Source organism: Xenopus laevis, chromosome 2S (assembly GCF_017654675.1).
Source record: "Xenopus laevis strain J_2021 chromosome 2S, Xenopus_laevis_v10.1, whole genome shotgun sequence".
NCBI classification, from domain to species: Eukaryota; Metazoa; Chordata; class Amphibia; order Anura; family Pipidae; genus Xenopus; species Xenopus laevis.
In genome coordinates, this window is record NC_054374.1 from 85,555,254 (window position 1) to 85,568,082 (window position 12,829).

Consider the following 12,829-nt stretch of genomic DNA (forward strand, 5'->3'; position numbering starts at 1 on the left):
GGGTCGAAAGGGGTGGCATCAGCTTGGTCACCTCTGGGCAGCATAGGGGCCTGAAACGGCCCTGGGGCAATTAATAAAGACAAAATTCAAAAGAAGATGAAAAATGTGGAATCAGAAGAGCAGGTCTCTTGGCTCTGCTGCTCTCAGCCTGCATATTTTTGCAGGCTGAGAGAAAGCAGATCAGTTCCCTATCCAATCTCCATTGATCTGAATTAGATCCGCTTGCATGCAGTCATGTAGCAGAGAGGAGGTGGGCCCAAATACAAGAAAGCAGGCATTTTCAGGCCATATGGAAAAGTTCAATACAGACGCACTACCTAGTCCTCCAAATGCGAAGCCCCAGTGCACGGTGAGATAGGTCTCGGCCACCTGTACAATGTATACGGCAAAGGATTCACTGGCACACGGGTAATGCTGGCAGGGTGATACCCTTGCTTTAAATTTATTTAATGCAGCATGCTGCATTAAATAAATTTAAAGCAAGGGTATCACCCTGCCAGCATTACCCGTGTGCCAGTGAATGCTTTGCCGTAGGCATTTTCAGGCCAACCTCAGAGCAGATCTGCTTCTCTCAGCCTGAAAAAAATATGCAGGATGAGAGCAAAGGACCCCGAGCTCTTCTTGGTCTGCCCCTGGCCCAAAGCTTCTCTTGGTCAGTAAGTGTCCTGAGCATGTAAAACTGGTTGGCATATGCCTGTAATACCTGATTAGACCCACTCAGGTCTCTTTTCTGAATACCTCAAATTAAGATACTGTAAGAAGAATTCCAGGGTTGTTAATCCTATACAAACAAGAGAGTGCCATTCAAATATCTGCCCATCTTCATTTCCTATGTACGCTTTTCAAATTCTTATAAGAATATAGCATCTTTTTTCTCTTCCCCTTATGCATTACTTTTTTTCTCTGCACCGAACATTTCTTTTTTGGGAGGGAAAGGGCAGAAACTGTTTACACTGTGCCAAACACACAGGTGCCACTTTCTTCACAAAACAATGCGCCTACTATTAGAATATCCTGGTAGTGCAGTAAGAAACCCTTGTGCAAAATCAGATCTGGACTGGGAGTCAAAATAGGCAAGGCATTCAATACAGAGAGGCCCAATCAGCTCCTCACCAGCCCACTAAATAGTGACTTAGTATGGCATCTGCCAGAACCCAAAGATTGCCAGTCCGGGCCTGGTGGCAATAGAGGGAGAATGTACAAAGTTCACAGAACAATGCCCAGGGGCAAATGGAAGCCCAAGACCCCAGTGCCAGGAGACAAGAATGACAACACCATGCAATGGAGATAAACACAGCGATCTCCCACACAAGGACATTTCCACGCCAATGTATTCAACCTACTGCTCTGAAGCTTAATCCGCGGAGAGTCTGTGCATTGTGCCTGTGTGTTACTGTAGCAGACTCATTCCTATATATCGCTCCTCCGGTTTCATTGTACACGTCGTGCGCTCACCAGTATAAGGATCAAGCACAATCCTATGGAACGGGTTCAGTGCGGTTTTGCCCATTTGCTCCAACCTACCAGCGATACCAGTGTCGGACTGGCCCACCGGGAAACCGGGAAAACTCCCGGTGGGCCCAGGTTTCAGTGGGCCCTCATGTTGCTAAACATTTGGCCCGCCTATTTCTATGTCATTCCCTATTTCTATGAGAACAAAGAGGCTAAATAGATGGAATAATAGATTATAGTATGTAAAGAAAACAAACTAGGAGAATAGAGGTTGATTGAGGAGATGAAGAATATTGGTACTGAGAGTGGGCCCCTGGTCTAAGGTTTCTGGTGGGCCCCTGGTGTCCCAGTCCGACACTGAGCGATACACAGGGGCATTAGGATCCCGCAGAACTGCGGCGCAGATTTGGAGGCCCCGCCCCTTTGCCTCCACTCGTGCTCCGGAGGGGGGATGTGGATAGATGGCGCGGAGACAGTGAGTGGAGAAGATCGCGGTCAATGAGAGGCTGAAGACCAGTTAAAGGCAGAAGACAAGGCTGGCAGCAGTTAAGGTAGGGTTAGAGATCCCCCTGCGCTGGCTATATTGTCTTTTCGAGGCTGCAGCGTTCCTCCAGGGAAGTGTTATGCCGTGCGTCTGTGCATTTAGCCTGTAGCGCATTGCGTGCAATTTATTCTCCTGAAAGTCTGGCAGAGAGCGTGTGCCATTTGTTAGGGCTTAGCGCAGTACCTGTGCTGTGTGTGTACGTATTTCTGTGTGTGTGTGTGTGTATACGCGTGTAGGGATGTGTGTGTATTTGTGTGCCGGAGTGTAAGAGGTTTCTGGAGAGCGTTAACCCATACAATGCTGGGGAGAACAAGAGTGCGAGTGGCAGCACATGGCTGGATGGAGCTGTCCGGACTTAAGTGGTGCTGATTAGATTGCGCTGCTGTGGATCTGCCTCTCTCCCGTACAGCGCTAATCTGATCTGCCACTTGATGTGCTCAATGTCACTCTACTGACAGCTGGGACCAGGGCTGTGTGCGCCAGAGTTAGCGCTGCGTATGTTGCTTATTTACAACTAGTACAATGTGTAACAATGCTCTTGGAGGCTGTTCCAAAATTGTTTTTAACACAGCCTTGCCATGATTAATATTCTTAGCAATGAAATCGCTGTAGCCATAAAAATCAATCACACAGCCCTTCTGCTTTTAGAAAACATAAATTGCTTTGAGTGTTGGTAGCTTCTGGCATCTTTTTATTTGCGGCATATACAGAGCAGACCCGGTGCCGCACTCTTCTCTGGCTCCTTTAACAAAGTGTTCTACTTTATTGGGCTTTCATTTGATGCAAGTTCCATTTATTGGTTCCATTTTCTGACACAATTTTGCTGATCAGATCACACACACCATTATCTGTTGCTACCTAAGGGGTGCATCCATTATAGCAGTGATCCCCAACCAGTGGCTCTTGAGCAACATGTTGCTCCCCAGTCCCCAACCATTTATGGTAAGGCCACACTGGGCGTTTTTGGGAGATTTGGTCATCTTTGCAGCGACCAGTCTCCCCAAACGCCTTCCCTGGCGACTTCGGAAAACGAATCGCCGCGTGTGATTAGCATTTTCGCACGCGCAGAGTCAGGGAAGATGCTTGGGGAGATTGGTCGCCACAAAGACAAGACGATTAGTCGCCAGGCGACCAAATCTCCCCAAAACACCCAGTGTGACCTTACCCTATGTTGCTCCCAGTGGCCTCAAAGCAGGTCATTATTTTTGAATTGCTGCCTTGGAAGCAAGTTTTGGTTGTATAAAAAACAGGTATACGGCCAAACAGAGCCTCATTAAGACTGCCAGTTTACATAGAGGCTGCCAAATAGTCAATCACAGCTAGGGTTGCCACCTTTCCTGGAAAAAAATACCGGCCTTCATATATATTTATCTTTTTTCCCTATTAATAACATTGGGATCAACCATAATTTGTATAGTATAGGGTGGTAATGTAGAAGAAATGCACAAAACTTACATGCAGGTTATTATGCAGCATATAAAGTTCTACTTCAGAGAAAACCTGGGGATCTCTAGGTATTTGTCACATTTTCTTCTAATTCACATCTAAATGGGGGGAGGGGCACATTTTCTAACTATGGACACTATTGAAAGATTTGTAGTTTGGCCAAACAGGTGCTCCTGTATAAACTGTTTGTGGCCTTATAAGTTTTTACAGAGTGGGCACAACGTATTCCAGACTAACACTCTCTGTGTAATACTGTGTACAAAAATAACCCACAGATACAAATAATACATTGTTGCTAGCACTTTCCTGTGTAAATATTACAGCAGATTGCTACCTTTAAATCATGAATTCTGCTTTGGCTGTAAACACTCTAGTCCTACAAAATTATATGGCTACACATAGCACAGCCTCACATACTGAGTGCAGAAGTGGAAGATTAGACACACAGTATATATATATATATTTATATATATATATATATATATATATATATATATATATATATATATATATATATATATATATATATATATATATATATTATATATAAAAGAAAACACATATATAATATAAGAAAAACACAAAGCAACTTTAACCTGGTGTGTATTTGTGTGTTTTGGAGGTGAGTCCTAATGGAAAAAAATATACAAATGCAGAAAAAATATAATAATAACATAACGGAGTTGCTTCATGGGGATACAACCAAACATTACACCCTTTAGTGCTCAACTACAAAGCATTCACAGCTGGGGATTTGTGCACAGCTGTTTCCTTACATCTTTTGCTGAATTCAGAACACAGTGCAAGGTGCAATGCTGCAGGGATACAGTGCACCAAATGCCTGCTGGCTCTAATTTGCATGTCTGAATGAATCACAAGTTAGGGGGTGGGTTAGGGGGTGCCTATGTACCTCCCTCAGCCTGTTCCTCATGAATACAGTGCTTTCAAAAACAGACAGGTACATGTAGAAGACCTACACCTGTAGGCATTCACTATGGAACAGGGTGCAAAATGTGAAAACATGACAGTTTACCCCTGTTTTTGGCACTTTGCATCATTTCCTGTGTTTTTTAAATAACCCTTTTGCCGGTTTGCATTTGTTTTCTGTACTTTTCACCTTCCATATAGTTTGTACATGTCATCAGATCTCTAAGATATTTGTGCAATGTTGGCCATTAATGTATGTGATCATATTGCACCCAAACAGATTTCCCTAAAGCTGGCCATATACTATAAGATCCTCTTGTTTGTTTCGAACGCTCGGATTACAGCGAGGAGCAATGGGCTCTGACAGGTTGATCGCCTGAAAAAATTAAACCTTCCCGGTCGACATCGTGGCCAGCTATCGATCGGGAAGACCAGAATTGGTCTAAAAGACCAATATCGCAGCTTTAATCTGCCCATGTATGGCCACTATTACAACATGTGTGGACCAACTACTGACTAGATTTGTGGGATGCACCAGTGTATACCCATATGGCTCTAGGTGTACTGGGCAATGCGCTGTTCAATTTAAGAAAAAAAGGAAAACAAGTAATCCTATTAATATTTTAACTGGCTTCTCAACAACACTTGCTTTTACATAGAATTTAGTAAAATGTGGATTTTTAAGGTATGGTTTAAAATTCCTTCCCTTTTAAGGCTAGTGTCACACAGTGCATCTTCTTCACCAGCATATATACACTGGAGCCTTCATCTTCAAAAAATATGTATTTTGCACCAAAACCAATTGCCTGTGGGCTATATGCGACACTGGCCTAAGGAATTTGTAGGCACAGATTAAAGTTTTAGTACCTATTCCTTTCCATTAAAACAATGTGCAATTTATATATAACTAGAATCAAATGCCAGCTTTTTATATGATTAGCTATGGTGACCCGTTTGCCCTTTGGGAATTGCAGTTTTGACTGAAGGAGAGCTGATTGTTGCAACATTATTTTATAGGTGAAAACCAACAGTGGTGAGCAGTTACGTAATTCGTTCTTACTGTGCCCCACAGCAAATTCATTTTAGGCCCCTCAACATATTCAGAGGTTGTCCTTTTTTTCCAATATATGTTTAGGTTGCTCATTAATGAGGGTCTCATGGGGCCCCCTATACCTTCTTCGGGCCCCTCTGCAGCGGTAGGATCTGCTTATTTTGTAGTTACGCCCCTGATGGTGAGGATCATAAAGGACAGACAGATAATGTGTCTAATAGCAATTTTCTTTTTCCAACTAATATTTGAATATTTTGAATTTTCCAATATATTATTTATTTAATATTTCATTTTCCAAGAATGTAATTTAAAGTTCATATAAGATGTAATTTATAGCTCATATTAGTAGAATATATACTTATAGAATATTATCTCATCCTGAAATGCATCTTGAATGCTGGCAGAAGAAGGTCCTTTAGAATTATTTTTGATGCTGAGAATCAAATATTTGCTAGCTCTATGGATTGTTTGTCTGTTATGATTGCAGGTACTTATGTCACACATAATTAGGGCATGCAGCGCTTGTATAAGGTTGTGTATAAGGTTGTGTATAAGGTTGTGTATAAGGTTGTGTATAAGGTTGTGTATAAGGCAGAATGTGCCTGGCATGGTAGAAGTCTGCTCTGGGTTAAATGAGTTCTTTGCTGCTGCCATAGCTGCTATGCTACAAAGCGGGGGTTAAAATTAATATGCTTAAAATAGCTGCTTTTGGGGAAATAAAGTGTCCCCGTTTGAAATGTTTTGTCTGGCAGAGTGAGCCAGATTCTAAGTGACAGTATGGGCTTTCTCTTTGCTTTTTTTATAACATGACCTCATCTGCAGTGACAGACAAGAAATTTGGCTGTCCCATGCCTTTAGTCTTTGAAGGAAGAAGTGGAGGTCACTGTGATAAGTGGTATGCACAGAGTCTGCTTCCTTCATAAGCTCCTAATGCTCTCACACAGGCAAAGCAATTTGGCAGCTGTAGTGCACTGTTGTCTTTTGGGGGACATTACATGGCTCTAATTGCAGCTCCATGGTAATCGCTAGCTCACTTTGAAGCATTGCATTGATTTTGATTCAGTGGTTTTCTAAAGTTTCCAGGTCAATAAAGCACAGCATACAAAGTCTCTTTATAGTTACACATTCTTAAAAACATGGCTAGATTTGATTATGCAACCTATACACAGGGCTGGATTTTGGCCTTGGGCGCCCCAAGGCTTCATGCGCTGGAGCACTTGGGATTATGCTTCCAGGACTACGTGTCCCCAGTGCTCCTTAGAATGCCTCCCTAGGCCCAGGCCTTTGTGGCTTTGCATGACTTCCGGCCTGACTATACAGCATGTCAGCTAAAGCCATTTTCGTGCTTCAGTTTCTTAGCAGCTGAATTGGTAGAATACATGGAATTGAAAAAAGGTTTTTTTTCTTGAAGTAACTGCAAGTTGACTATACTAACAGGTGGCAAGCACAATACATGTTTCCAACAATATTCCCTGCACCTTAGTGAAACATGGACTGCTTTACCAAATCTCTTAGAAGAAAACATAACATTTCAAAACACACTTTTACAATAAAAATTATTGATTTAAAGGGATTCTGTTGTGATTTTTATTATGTAGTTTTTATTTCTAAATTACACTGTTTACACTGCAAATAATTCACTCTACAATATAAAATGTAATTCCTGAACCAGCAAGTGTATTTTTTTAGTTGTAATATTGGTGTGCAGGCGCCATCTCAGGTCATTTTGCCTGGTCACGTGCTTTCAGAAAGAGCCAGCACTTTAAGATGGAACTGCTTTCTGGCAGGCTGTTGTTTCTCCTACTCAATGTAACTGAATGTGTCGCAGTGGGACCTGGATTTTACTATTGAGTGCTGTTCTTAGATCTACCAGGCAGCTGTTATCTTGTGTTAGGGAGCTGCTATCTGGTTACCTTCCCATTGTTCTGCTGGGGGGAAGGGAGGAGGATGATATCACTCCAGTTTGCAGTACAGCAGTAAAGAGTGATTGAAGTTTATCAGAGCACAAGTTACATGACAGGGGCAGCTGGGAAACTGACAATATGTCTAGTCCCATGTCAGATTTCAAAATTAAATATAAAGAAATCTGTTTGCTCTTTTGAGAAATGGATGTCAGTGCAGAATTCTGCTGGATCAGCACTTTTAACTGATGTGTTTGGAACCTTTAACTAACCATAAAAATGCAAATGATTTATATGTTTAATATAATGTTTTGCTAGCTTGTGGTATCTTATCAATTTTTAACAACACCATTATGCAGAGGCCCCTTCTATGGGTGTGTAGACAGCTATGAATGAGATTAAACTTTTTCTTACACAAACGTCACAAAATAATTATAACCTGAATAACTTAGCAGTTATTTAGGTACTAAAACAAAACCCAGAAAACGTGTGAATGTATGCATACATACAGATTGTTTTTAATTTACTGTACCTGAGCAAGGCCCAATTAAGTTATGATTCTTGTGTGTGTGTGTGTGTGTATATATATATCAACTTCAGTTGCACATAAGTCATATGTGTAGTTAGTTGTGTTAGCTCAGTACTGGAAGACCCCATGTGTTGTCTTTTTCATTTCAGATTGAGCTCAGTTTTATGACTTTGGCTTGTATACTGAATCTGGTTATATGTATACTGGGAAGTTGTTTGCTCTTGAGAAATATGAAACTGCATTGTACTGGTCTAAGTTAGTTTAGCCTATTTATACAATTCCCAGAGTTCTGCATGCACATAGCAAAGGTAAAACCACAAATAAACAAACATATTCACTTAACAAAGTGGTCAGAGTGTCCTGCTCCTGAAGAAATCAATTGGGAGCCTCACATAGCCTCATATAGCCTCATATAACCTCATTCACCTAAGTAACATCCAAACACTCATTATTCATTTTCTCTGGTTTCATTTTTGTATAGGGTAGAAAACTGAAAAACATTGTGTATTCTTATTCTCGTTCACAGCATTGATTTCATGAATAAATTAGCAAATGGACTACTATAAAAGCAGCATGTGTAACAAGACCAACACTTCTAACATTTACAGTTGAAAAAAGAGATGTTTTTAAGCCTATTTACAATAAATTAGTCTTTCCACACAAATTTATATATTTTTTCATAACCTTGGCCGGATTTATGGAAAAGCCACCAAGGCCCGTCCCTAAGGAGGCAGGATTTTAGGGGCGGCATGAAACAAAACCACACCCCCATCGGTTCGGAAGCTCTTGGGCTGATAGTGAGATACAATAGTTTTTTTAAATTTCCCATGTGCCAATCCAATGTGCTCCCAACCTGATGATGAAAATGAAGGGGAGAGGACAGGGGTGACAAACAGCAGCAGGCCTAGGGGTGCCCGCTATGTAAATCTGGCCCTGATTATAACCACAGGGGGTAATCTAGTTAAAGACAGTAACATTTATACTGTTGCATCGGGTCTCTTAGCTCTGTATATGAATTTGTATATGTAAATCTAGATGACACACTTGTAAGTACATTTTTCAGAATATCAGATTATTGTTTTCACCTTTGATTTGTCATCCCAAAGGATGTTTTAGTGAATTGGGACTTGCATTCACCTTCAATATTATAATGTTAATGGGTACAATTCCACTCCCATTAGGCTAAAATTAGGTGCCCTCTCGGGAGATGTGCAACAATATTCCCCTTTTAGTTTACACCTGTAACTATAAAGCTGTTGGAACTTTTTTTTCTCATCCCACAACTAGAAGCCCCAAGCACAGCACAGTGTACTCCAATATATAACCATTGCAACTTCTTGCAAAAAAGATCCTTACTTTATTCTTTGTTCTATACATTACTACTAGCTTTTACATTCTGGTTTTCAGCAGACTGTCAAATCTAGATGAGCATATCACAGCTTTCCATGCACATCTGCCGATAGAACTAACAGTGCAGTCAAAACATTATTAAATCACTTCCTTCTCTCTGATTTATAAAAGGTATTTTTTACACCTGTTATCAAAATGACTTAAATTACAGGGTCTTCCACAAGATGAGCCTGTATCATGGTGATTGTGCTGAGTGGATAAATAAATCCATGTGTGCTGTGTCTGTTATTGTCCAATATGTGTATGTTGGTTATTGGATTCAGTTACCATCTCTAGATTTAACTCTTAACAAGCCCTTTTGGTTTATATCTTCAATTCACAAATTCACAGTGTACTGAGCTCCTGTAAGGGCATGTTTCACTGTGGCAAAAATTTGGCATACATTTAGTTTCTCGTGTCAAAAAAATCCCGTAAAAAAAGACGAGAATCTTTTATATGTGATTTTTTTTGATGTGCGACACTAAAGTAATGGCAATTTTTTTTTGCAGCAGCAGTTTCCCAAAAACAAGGAAATTTGACCATGGCAGGTTTTACCTGGGAAATTCTGCTATTGCGCTCAATGCTATCGTGATGCTGCCCCCCTTTGACCAGCTCCGATGCTGCTTTTTAAGCATGGAGCGTGAGGGGGGGGTGGCATTTGGGCTAATGCCCCAAAATCACCCCTGTGCCCCCATGGCTACACAGCAGCTTGTTTATACAAACTATAGTTGTGTCTCTGAAGCAAACACCAGTTTACCAGTGCAGGGCAACAAAACATTATATTATCATTACTTTACATTTTTTATATTTTTTGGTGTTACTGTTCCTTTAATAAGGATTGTCTCAGTAATGTAAAGTCTTTATTTAATTTTTTGCTTTGACTGACATACAGTCATTGTTGAAACTCGCATACTAATTACTACTTACTAGCTGGATGGCTGTGTGTCTGCTGTATGGTTCCTGTTCCCCCCACTACCAGCATTGCAAAAGTGAGTGAGGGGGAGTTGATGTTACTCTGCAACCGAGTGCAGGCTAATGCAACCAAGTGCAACTAATATCGGGGGCTGGAAATTTTTTTTGCTGGGGGCCTAGCCCCCTAATATTATGCCAGTTTGTCGCTAAGAACCTGTTAAATGATTAGCATATAAATCCCACCTAAAATGTATTCAGTCATAGGATGTCATGTATGGGCTCACTGCACACTTGAAGGGATGATTATAGAATTAATTGGTCACAGTCTTCATCAGTCACTGCACGTTTCCACTTTCTCTCCCAGGATCTCTGCCAGCATAATACAGATGATAGGTGTACACAATGAGAGAGCTCTAGACTTTACATACAGGTATGGGATCTGTTATCTGGAAACCCGTTCTTACAGAAAGGCCGTCTCCCATAGACTCCATTTTATCCAAATAATCCAAATTTTTAAAAATGATTTCCTTTTCCTCTGTACTAATAAAACAGTATCAACGACTTGATCCAGCTAAGATATAGTTAATCCTTATCGGAAGATAAAAACAGAATATTGGGTTCATTTAATGTTTACATGATTTTCAAGTGGACTTAAGGTATGAAGATCCAAATTACTGAAAGATCTGTTATCTGGAAAACCCCTGGCTCCATGCATTCTGCATAACAGGTCCCATACCTGTATAAATAACCTCTTCACAAATGGCATAGTGCAATTATGTTCCCATTTTAATGCCTAGAGGTTGTAAAGGAGCCTAGAGAAAAGCCAAAACCATTCAGATCAGTGGAAAAGGGAATGTGTACTTTTGACAAGAAGCAGCTGTGATGATGATAAACATAAATAAAAGGGGGGTTTCATAACCTTAATAATCAGTAAGTGCAGACTCAGCAAGAGAAGAACAGAGCAGTGCATCTGGTGAATTGGAGAGAGGGAATGCAATCAGCAACACAAAGGCCCATATGATCAAGAAAATAGCCAGCATCCTTTGTAAAAGAAATACAGTTCTGCAGGCTGCAATTGGATAACGCCATGGGAATAAAAGGAGCATTTACTGAGGCAAAAGCTCAGGGGAAAATATGGATGAATCCGCTTTTTGTGTACTACATGGAGGAAATGGTTGTTGAATATGAGATAAATGCAATGAAGACATTTCATAAACACATGGGTTGCATTCTCAGAATTCTCACTAAAGCACATGGGGGATAATTAATGAGGCATGAACACAGTATCTTGCCACGTTTTTTTATTTCAAAGCCTCAATTACGACTTTATAAAGAACTTGGCAGTCAACCATAATAATAAAGAAATAACTAGGGCAAACTAAAAATAAAACCTCTCAGATAATCCTGTTATATTTCTCACACTGTGTGGATTCAGGCTTGCACCCACAGAGAAATGATGAATTTAAATATCATTCTGTGTTATGAATCTGTTCAGACATTGTTGAGCCTATTTCTGTGTGCCTGCCAATGGCAAAGTATGGGATTTCTCAGAATTTTATTTTTAGGCCCAAGTGTTCTAAAAAGGTTTCGTGGTTTTGGACTATAATAGGGTTATGTGCTAAAAGACTCTACATTTGCTTAGCAGCAGTTACCCATAGCATCCAATCAGCTGGTAGAATTTACTGGTCACCTGTTTTAAAACAAGTATCTTATTTGTTGTAGGTTACTGCTCCTAAGCAGACATAGGGGCAGATTCACTAAAGGGTAAATTGTTGCCAGCACACCTCACACCACTTTGCCAGGTGCAAATTCTCTACCACTATGCTAATTTACTTATATGCGAAGTTGTGTCCTGGGCAACTAACGCTGGTAACTTTTCGCTAGCGTTACTTCGGCAGTGCGAGTATTTTATAGCAAAGATTCGCTACCGTTCATTTTTGCCTATCGAAAATTCGCTAGTGATCTTACGCTTAGGTCAATTTGAATATGGCGGGTACATTAAAGTTGTATGGACGTCTTTATTAGAGATGTTGATGCAAATGCTTGAAGTTACCACTTTTTATTAAAAATGTCCAAGGAATCTTATTAAAGACAAAAGAATTAATATTATGCTCTACACATGAGCCCACTGTAAAATGAATGTTCCATATGTTCTCAAATGTCTGGGGGAAAATGTTAAGCCAAAAAAAGTTCAAGACAGGACTTTTGCTGGCAATCCCGCTTAAAAAAAGGAAAAGTCGCCAGCGTTTTTTAAACTTTAATGCATTTTCGGCAGACAGGATATGATGTAATGGACATAAGACTGAGGAAGATCTACCTTCATTTTAGCAGTTCGCCTGGTCTGAGGTGGTGAAGTCAACTCTGGCGAAAGAGGTAACATTCAGTAAAATCTTAAAAACCACACTTACACTTACTGAATTTGCAGATCATAGATCATTCGCCTGAGCGAAAAGTCGCCTGCGGATAGAGTGGGAATGAATGCTAGCGATGGTCCCGTTCACTAGCGAACTGTCATCTGTGCCTGTTAGTGAATTGGCGATGTCCCTGCAGATTGGATTTCTGGCAAAAAGTCACTAGCGTTAGCAACTTTGCCCTTTAGTGAATCTGCCCCATAGTGTTTTTTTTATTACATATGAGGGTAAATTGAATTCTCAGTTAGCCACACACTGATTTATAAA

At 40.5% G+C, this 12,829-nt stretch overlaps 1 protein-coding gene across 2 annotated transcripts in view; it reads left to right on the plus strand.

The window, feature by feature from the left end:
* The first annotated feature begins 1,860 nt into the window (after window positions 1–1,860).
* rasl10b.S (RAS like family 10 member B S homeolog) overlaps window positions 1,861–12,829 on the plus strand; it is a 42,348-nt gene continuing 31,379 nt past the window's right edge. For both annotated transcript variants that reach the window (XM_018249629.2, XM_018249628.2), the window contains exon 1: window positions 1,861–2,003. The gene's annotated coding sequence lies outside the window, so the exon portion shown is untranslated. The remainder of the gene's footprint in view (window positions 2,004–12,829) is intronic.